This window comes from Hylaeus volcanicus, chromosome 9, assembly GCF_026283585.1.
Source record: "Hylaeus volcanicus isolate JK05 chromosome 9, UHH_iyHylVolc1.0_haploid, whole genome shotgun sequence".
Classification (NCBI taxonomy): domain Eukaryota; kingdom Metazoa; phylum Arthropoda; class Insecta; order Hymenoptera; family Colletidae; genus Hylaeus; species Hylaeus volcanicus.
In genome coordinates this window covers 1,292,955-1,303,108 of record NC_071984.1, presented here as the reverse complement: position 1 = coordinate 1,303,108, position 10,154 = coordinate 1,292,955, and the positions used below count along the sequence as shown (strand labels likewise).

At 34.5% G+C, this 10,154-nt stretch overlaps 1 long non-coding RNA gene across 1 annotated transcript; it reads left to right on the top strand.

Moving 5' to 3' along the window:
• The first annotated feature begins 6 nt into the window (after positions 1 to 6).
• Positions 7 to 8,671, top strand: LOC128881996 (uncharacterized). The gene is made up of 4 exons (XR_008458237.1): positions 7 to 5,383; positions 6,600 to 6,755; positions 6,833 to 7,955; positions 8,260 to 8,671. It is a non-coding gene; the product is annotated as an uncharacterized LOC128881996 (long non-coding RNA).
• Positions 8,672 to 10,154: the final 1,483 nt, after the last annotated feature.

Here is a 10,154-nt window from a genome sequence, read left to right as displayed (position 1 = left end):
AATACCTTGCAGATACACAAGCAAATATTCTTGGCAAATTTGAGCTCCCAATTTTAACGTGTCAATGTTAGAGAGCTTAAATTTTTGCAGGAATTTTGTTGTATTTGCAAGGTATTTAGGGGGCTAACACTGATTTCACAAATTATTAAAATAAGGACCACCTTGATACATGTAATACAGTCAGTGTAAAAAGTATTCGTACAGCAATCCATGGAAAACAAATGGTTCCTGTACGAGTACTTATTACACTGCAATAATCCTGTACGAATACTTATTGCAGTGTAAGAAGTATTTGTACAGTATTATTACAGTGTAAGAAGTATCCGTACAGTATTATTACAGTGTAATAAGTATTTGTACAGGAGCCATTCGCTTTGAATGGGTTGCTGTACGAATACTTCTTACTGTACATATAACATGTTTCTTAATATGTGGACACTTTTTGGAGATTAAAGTCTTCATATTAAGAAACCTTCTGTATACATACAATATTTGAGATGTACAGTATATCAAGTCTGAAAACAACTTATAAATTAACTTCTCGGTTGTCATTCCCACAAATTGAGGATACATTTGAAACGAAAACGCGATATCTCAAAGATTTCCTTGTGAAATCACCTGGAAAAATCGTGGAATGTATGTTGAAACACAGCTAAAATATTCTCAAAGTTACAGAAACATTCTTTTCTATATAAAACAATATTTCAGGGAACGCTCGATACTTGGACTCCCAACGTGGTTTCTCCCCTCAACGAAAGCAAAATAAAAAGCAATTAGCATAATTCCTTTTTCACGAAGAACGGGACAGTGCGTGTTGAAGGGCGGATAGCTTCGATCATCTGAACGTGCATACTAATTGTATGATCTCATTTCAAGCGTGCGGTCTAACCAACTCAGAGATAAATTACTGTATCGGAATGATGAGAATGATGATATATACATATATATATATATAATACATATATATAATGGAGGATGATGATGATGATTGTGAATGTGTTGTAGGAGAAGAACGAGATTTATTGTAGCGAAATACGTATATATGCTTATGTTTAATTTAAACTTTCGTGTGTTTAATGTGTAACTGAGAATTAACCGAGGGCTTAGCGAGTACACGTTTTATAGAGTATTTCGAATTTGAGAGCTTTCACGAAGTCGCGTCGATCTGGATTCGAGTCACGTTGGAAAATCGCCCCAGAAACATGTTAATTTTGCGTTGTGATCGGTTGTACACGTTTCGATCCAGTCGATAACTATCCTAGACCGTTTGGAACGTTTACAAACTGTGATCTGTCTGATGAAACAGTTAGAAACGAGATAGGAGAGACTGACCTCGAACTTTGATTCTTTTCAATTAACTCAATCGATTGCATAATATATATATATATATTTATATATACACCTATATTTAATTAACCAGAGTTTAAGTCTACGTAGAATAAACATTATTCTAACTCGACGAAAGCAGACACTTTGAACGTTTATAGTTAGTTTCCACGAGAAGGCAACGAGCCTGGATTCTCGAAAGTCCAGTTTCGTTTCAGCGTGCATTTACCTCTCCGGATAAAATTGCTTTCTACGCTTCGCTTGTATCCTGATTTTCTCCTGTAATAACGTCACGTAATCTCGTACCTTGCGACGATTACAAGCGAAACGAATCTCGTTTGAACGTATCTTTGTATCTTTATTTTAACATTGAATGGATGGAAAATTGTCGCAGTCGCGCGCAGATCGATCGCAGCTACCCGAGATTTAAAATGCCATTAATCGTAGTGAGTTTTAATATAAACATAAAAATTAAAATGAATATGTTACTAGCCGCGTGCACGCGATTTCTGCGAGAACTATGTGTCACTATTTGGTACGATGGATGATGCGTCGAAAGAATCGAACTGGTTGCGTGTGAAAGGTGGCATTTCAAATCGACTTTGATCGTTTCGTTTCTGTCCGAGTGCTCGGAGAATCTGAAAGTGTGTTTTCGCAAGTTTTTAGCGACGTGTACCCTGTCGAGAGCCGAGTATTTATTTTCCAACGACCCATTGTCGAACTGCGGATTTTACGCGCTCGTAACAACCGTTAATTGTACAAGTTAATTATACAAGAAAGATCTGCGAAAGTTATAGAAAACATAGAACACACATTGTACTGCGTGAAATCCACGGTTCAGTCGAACCACTTCATTCATGATGCACGATTGTAGTCAATAACTACCGTATAGTCGAGAGGAAGTACAGAGTAACCGTGTAACTCGATAAAATACAGCGTTAGCCATGCGTGGAAATAATTCTAGGTCGACTGTCTCGGACGAGACAAAATTATAAATGAATTCTTAAGGAAGGATACGGTATGTGCTGTCGTACACGCGCGTTACATTATAGCAAAAAAAAGTCACACGGATTAGATTTCCTGCGTGCATACAATTTTACCAGTTATTATCGCTAGCGTGAAAAGCTGTTCGACGTGTACTTAAAATGTTTGATCAAACTGTGCGACCGCGTGCGCTTCTGATTGCGAGCGCGAGGAGAGGTATGCGAAAGTAACGTGTGTGCGTGCGTGGGCTGTGTGCGTGTAATTTTGATCACCGAGACGCCTCGCAATTAGCGGGACGCGCGGTGCAACGGTTTGACGTCAAATATTTTAGAAACATCCAGCGGGAGTGTAATATTTCTTACGTCGGAATAGGGAAATCATAATATTGTAATCTACGTAGATTGGATTGTTTTATCACGCCTCTTTCTCTCTCTCTCTCTCTCTCTCTCTCTCTCTCTCTCTCTCTCTCTCTCCCTGTCTATGTGTGTGTGTATGGCGGTTGAATGTATTTGTTAATGGTCGTCTCAGAACTACAGGCATGAAAGTTCAATCGAGAAGTGATTATTGATGTTCTAAGAACATGCAATTACGTATCCTGATGTAAAAGAGATAAAAAAAAAAAAAAAAACGAAACATACGTGTTGATATGAGTGAATATAACAATTGTGAGGTCGAGCGGTAATTAATTGCGAAAAATAATATTTTATGGATGGGACACACAGTCGTTTATTGAATGCCTGATATATATTACACTGTACGCATAAACATATATGCATGCACGTGTATGGATGCATGTATGCATGCATGTATATATGTATATATATATAGGGTACATGCATATATGCGTATGTGTATACGTTTATCGATCCAGAATGTTTATACATAATGTAAAGAGAACATTGATGGGAAAGTGCGTCGAGTTTATTTATTGACGTCCTGCTGTAAATGATAACCGATATACAAAGACTGTAGTTTAAGACAACTTTTAACAGACATTAGAACCGTTTCTAGCTCATTATTATAGCCGGCTGATCTATTTCAAATCGTTCGCGACCATTTAACACTAACGTCGTTAGCCTCCCCGTAGATGTCCAGTGGGTTCATTTTATACGATCGTTTATATGGAATCGAGCCTCATCTCGTAAAACTTCTCGACGAAAATATTCTCCACCGAATGATAGCTAGGAATCGGTTAGGAATAACCTGTTGCTCAAAAGATGCCTTTGCGATACGATTTGAAAAGGATCCACGATGATGTGTAAATATACGTAAGGAGCATTAATGTCGTTCGTGAAACGTTACGAGTTTGGTTTGTAGGCAGTTGTAAATTATAACGATGATTCTGTTTCAAAAGAGATACCGAGTGATCGCGACCGATAAACATCAAGTTCTGTCATGTGAGAATGTTATTTTGATAGGTGGTAGAGATTGATTCTTATTACATAAGTTCATTACAGAATGATTAAAAACTGATACACTGGCAATAGTTTATTTACACTCTTTGAACTCCTTCATTGGACCGTTCGTTATTTACCTACATATTCGACCAATATCGATCTTCAAAAGCTTTACAGATTGTAAGATTTGTTAAGTATTGTAAGTATTGTATTTGTAAGGTTTATCGGTCCAAGGTATTTTCAAATTCTGTACCATCAAGATCTTACAAATATGGTCTAAAGGTGGTCCGAGGTATTTATTCTCCATATTTCAAACTATCTAATCGTTGGAAACCTTGGAGATATTTATTGCAATTTGTATGAAAAGTATTTCTATTGGAAAGTAACAGGCGATATTGGTTGAAACATCTCATGTACTCCTACTTTGTGTACTTATTTTCTTGTTCGCTGGATACGTTCTTCACGTGAAGTGAACAATATTCAATCAAATTTGTTTTACGAGGCAAAGGACTATTATATACTTCTCACACAATCTAAAGTCTACCTGACCTGATACTTGCCGCATTTAAATGCTAACACGTGCTATTATCCGTTACTGGATGATTCAGAAAACTGGGACTGCTTGGATGACATTGATACCAATGAACATTTCAAGAACCAAAGACCCATTCGCTATTCAACGTTGCCATTTTGCTTGCAGTTTTCAAAATTTCAAGTAACTTGACACTAATTGATGCAGTAAATACAGTAAATTACTACAGCATTCTATCATTACAGAACTGCTATACAAAACTAAGGTTAAATAATGTAAATTAACAAGTATCTATTTACTTGATAAAATAGGGACTATTTATTTCCATCGCACAAGTCAAGTTATTTAATATTCGGTAGTCTTCAAAGTTTTAACTTTGTAGAAATTTCAATTACTTTTACACATGTAGAAGAAATAGGACTCTAAGACTCTGTAAAAATACTGTAGAAGTAATAGTGATATCAGGATGTGGGGATGGTCCAGTCAGTTGAAGCATCGACTGGTAATCCAAAGAACCCCAGTTTTAGTCCTCGTGGACCTCCTTTCTACTGTAAGCTTTCCTAGAGGTTTCCATATTATATTCAAGACACGTCCAAGTGTAAAATCCTTGTGTTGGAGTATTCTTCCATCTCAGTCTTGAACTTAAAAAGAACATTTCAACCGATTACCCTGAGGAAATCTTGAAAAGCATAGCAGAAAATGCAACGTTGAGTAGCATCGATGGGTTCATGTTTCCTGGTCCCCCATAAAACTAGGAATTAAGAATTCAAGGTACAGTCGACGATATAATTAATGAATCCCACACTTTGCTACTCGGAGGGGAATGGGGGGATGTGTGAGTGGTTCCATGGGACTGAATCACACCGAGTGGAAGCATATTTGTGAGTTTACACAATACAGATATTACCGTACCGTCCATTCGATGAATGAAGGTGGTATATGATGCTTATGATGATGATGATGATGATGGTGGTGGTGGTGGCAGTGATAGAGATGATTATATGATATATGAGGATGTTGAGGATGAGGTTGAGGATGAGATTGAATATGATGATGGTGGTGATGATGAGGATGAGGATGAGGATGAGGATGATGACTGGAAGTAGACGAGAGGCATGGAAGCGTCCGCTGAACTTCTAAACAGGTGATTACGAAATGAAATTACTTATATAATATGGGTTTTGCGTCATCGATATTCAAACATATTCACGGCAAGGTCACTCGACACGAAGCTTCCCACTTTTCCATAATCCTACTATTAATTCACACTCCATTGCCCAATTCTCAGCCACTCATTCTACTTTCACGATGGCCAAATGGAGAAATATCTATGTTGCCTCGTCAATTCACTCTCCATAATTTAATACACAATTTATATCTACGGTTAACTTTCTATAACCCAAATTTATCTGGGTCAGGATCATTAGTGTGAAACATTGTTGAGATACATAGTTAGAAATTTGATTAATGTCTTCTTTTATTTACACCATTAAATGTAAGCTCAACCAAAGTTGAATGTGTTATCCGATCCCAGCAAAGTATCTAATAGTTTTGCGTTACAATAATGAAGAGTTATAAATATGACAGATTTTTCATGTTATCTGAAAATGAACACAAAATAACATTTGGCTAGATTCTCTATAGTCGCAACATTACATTTGTGTACATTTTTACACAGAAATTGTGTTACTTAGATTCGATAACATTTATGAGCTTACACTTAACGCATTGATCTTGCTTGTGTTTTTCACTGAACAAGTAAAAATATATATTCTGAAAGCCAAGCACCAAAGTAAATATTAAAAGGAAGTAACTATTAAATGAAATTCATGAAATTTTCAAGAGTACTACTCTGCGACTGAACATATTAAATAATTACAAAACTGCAATTGCATCCATATATATTACTATCCCTGTAAACAAATTGTTGATAGGTCGTAGTATTTTCATTATCTCACTTACATGTATCGTAAGGGGTTATAGAAGGTTAATTATCCTTCGCGATCATTTACTGCTCGTTCATCTGCTTATTACTATTTTCATCGAGTCATTCCTTCCTCAAAAAAAATTCATTAAGTTAAAGAGATAAAACCAGTTTAAAGGTAGATTCACTTCTTCTGCATTTGAATATTGAACAATGAAACATCTTTGAACGAAAGTGCTTGTAACGTGCACATTTACAGATTCAATTAGCAAGTCGTTAAAAGTAACCGATGACATAGAGAATGCTGTAACATAAGCCATCGAAGATGCTATAAAGTTATACAAAAAAACCCATCTTCTCTCTTCCCTATACATGATCATATTTCAAGTGCTAATTCGCTGAACGAACATTAACTACGTCTGATTCTGTCTAACAGCTTAGTTGAATGAACTGCAGTCTATATATTCGAGAGGACCGATGTTTAGCAACTTGTTGCAACTAACGAACGATATCCAGTGAAAGAAACGTGGTTGGAAACGTGAAAATAACAGACCAGACGCGCTGGAATAACGGCAGAATCATTGAATGTAATGTATGTAAATATTATCTGATGTTTCTCAGTTGTTACTCGTTTAAAAATGATTCATTTATCTGTGTTTTTACTTTCAGAAGATATCCAGCTGATGCTCATCCTCGCAATAGGAACAGATACTTTGATCGACTGTTGAAGATGAGAGTACATTCTGAAACTTTTGATTGTTCATCTATTGGTAACACGTATAGAATTACCATGGTACTGGACTTTTGCTTGGTAACTTATGTTTTAAGAAGTAGTTTTAAGAAGCACATTCAGCGTAATAGGTATCCGTACAGGAATTCAAAATAAAACTTCATATATTTATTTTATTCATAAGTTTTGGTCAGCGAAACAAATATTCGTACAGGAATTCAAAATAAAACTTCATATATTTATTTTATTAACAAGTTTCAGGGGAAGAAATAATTAACCAACATTTCTACTATTCCTAGAATTTTTAGAGCAGATTTAGCGTAAATTAAAGTTTATTACTTTTAATGTTATCCTCTTATTTCTTTCCTTATTAGTAGCCTGTGGATCTTTATGCAATTATAGGAAATTTGAATGTGCAAACCTACACGATGCAAACAATATGCAAGAATATAAAAACGATTGAAAGCAAAGTTCAATTATAATATTTACAGAATAAAATAAATTATGCATAAAGATCCGCAGTCTACTTATTAGTTTTATTTTAACTTGCTGTACGAATACTTCTCACACTGGCTGTGTAAATTCGAGAGAAACATTCTTGCATCGTAAAGTACAAGCACAGTAATGCATTTTTTTAAAAAAGATAAGAAAATAATTGTAAACACCAGCGAATCTTCCAAAACAAAAACTCGAGTTATCTAATCAAAGGTCCAGTGGTCCATAATTCTAGATTATGCCAACTTCTTTTCTCTCGTTACACCAGAGTTTGATAAATATTTTCTTTTTAAATACAACACACGAATACCAGTCTCAATTTTTATTTATGTTTACTGTGTATATATGTAGTACTCTACTAAACTCTACTAAAAATAAGGAGTCAAACGAGAATCGTGGCTTCGAATCTCCTACATTATATATATTTTAATTTTATATAAGTGATGTATTTTTCTTGGTACACGTAATTACGTGCATCGAGCGCAACAGATGCATGCGATTATGTCGTAAAATTGGTACAGAGATAACAAACTGTCGTAAAAACCAATAAATGATTTTAATTTGATGGTAAGTACTGTATAATCGCTGGTACGGATCTTGTGAGGTCGTAAACCGGAACAGCAGTTATTATTTTATATGTTCTGTTACGAGTATCTGGAAAAACGAGAAACAAAAAAGTTTTACGGTAATCGATTATATATTGTATTGATGTGTATCCTCCTCTAGCTCTATCTTTGTCTAAAAAAGAGTGTCAGATGTGAAGATTGATTTCCGACTTCGCAAGATCTCTACCACTGACTATATTTACATTTATTTTCTTCTGAAATAAGAAAACTAATACAAGGATAGTCATAACTTGTTTTATTTACAGATTAATGGTATCATGTTAATCAGACTCAGGCCATTTAAATATTAATATTTGTACGTGCTGCAGTCATTGGTAATAAGATTTACGGGCTAATCTGTAAAGTACACAGCCAGTTGATTTATGATGTAACGTGTTGCATCATTAATTCCAATTACTATTTTTTAAACACTTCAAAAGATTTCAAAAAAGAGTTTGAAATACAAACATTAACCCAGACTTAATCAGTAATATACTCAGCCAGTTTATTCATAATGTCATAATGTATTGCACCGTTAATTGCAATTTTACAGAGGTGTACAAAAGAATCTGTACGGTTATATAATTAACATCATAGTGGATAAATACAAAGATATATCAGTGTATGTATCAATAAAGGTGCTGGTGCGTGGAAAAAGGTGACGCCAGCTTTATTTTATTTTGGCATGTCTGAAACCTATTCACAATCCCTGATTTAATCGGTTCTCGAGGAGTCTTATCAGAGTGGCCAAGAAAGAGATAAGCAGAACATACCTTCATCCTAATAGGAAAAATAAGGCTAAATAGTGTATGGAATTTAAAATAAAACGTGGAAGTATGAATCTGCTAACGTACAAATGAATCTTTAAAGAAATATTAACAAAATTGTTTCGATATTCTGCTATCGAAATGATGTTTTCATTCTAAAGTATTGTGTTCTTCCCACAGAGAGATAAATATTCCATACTACACACTGTGAGAATTGATGTATAGTTAAATCTAAAATAATAATATGCAAAAGTATCCGTTTACTAACGTACAAATGAATCTTTAAATAAATATTAAAAGAATTGTTTCCATATTCTGCTATCGAAATGTGTATTTCATTGTAAAATATTGTATTCTTCCCACAGAGAGATAAATATTCCATACTATACTCTGTTATTCTAATAGGAAACAAATGTAATTGAATGACGTGTGAAAATTGATGTATAGTTAAATTTAAAATAATAATATGCAAAAGTAAGTTTAAATAAATATAAAACTGATCTTCATCCTATTACTAGTTCAAGGGGTGCACATTTTTTCAAAAAAGGAAATCCATTTTTAACAAATTTCTCGTATTAAAATTTACGCTTTTCTGGATCTACTGGTGTTAATTTTATAATTTTTCAATAATTAGAGATGGCAAAAAAAAATTTTCAAACGCATTTGATTCTTGTTGTTTTTGTTTATTATTTTTAATTTGAAGTTACTTACAGTACTAAATAAATTATTATGCATACGTTACAGGGATAAATAATTGCTATTTCTTTTACTGGACTTTTTTTTGCTGATTTATCAAAATTCTATAGTTACTTAAAACAATAAAAAAAAAAACAAAAGAAGTGTAGAAAAAAACATTTCGTTTCTCTAACGTCCTGTCTTGTTTTTCGTTTTAAATCATATAGAAATGACGTATTCATATATTCGTACATATATTCTAGTCGTAGTAATTTTATGCGAGCTCGGACAGTATTCATAAGACAATATACCGAAACGGAAGCGTCAGGGCGCGAAGTATACAAATTAAACAAACATGAGATGATTAAGCAGAAAGAAAATGATAAGAGTGCACGCAGAGTCAAGCGTAACCCATCAATGATTCATTTAATACTTTACTCTACATTTTTTCTTTATTTTAAATAATTACGCCTTGTCGCGAGTCGTATCGATACAATGACACGCGATATAATGACCGTCTGGAATAGATAGTAGTAGATAATGTATTCCCGGTTACAAAAGTTTTCTGTGCCCTCGGGGTTGAGAACTTAGACGGTCACGAATTCGTATTTTCATTACCTACACAGAACCACACATGTGTATATATATATGTGTATATATATATACGATTCGAAATATCGGTCGCTCCACCGAGGTACTCGCGCTCTGATTGGTTGAGG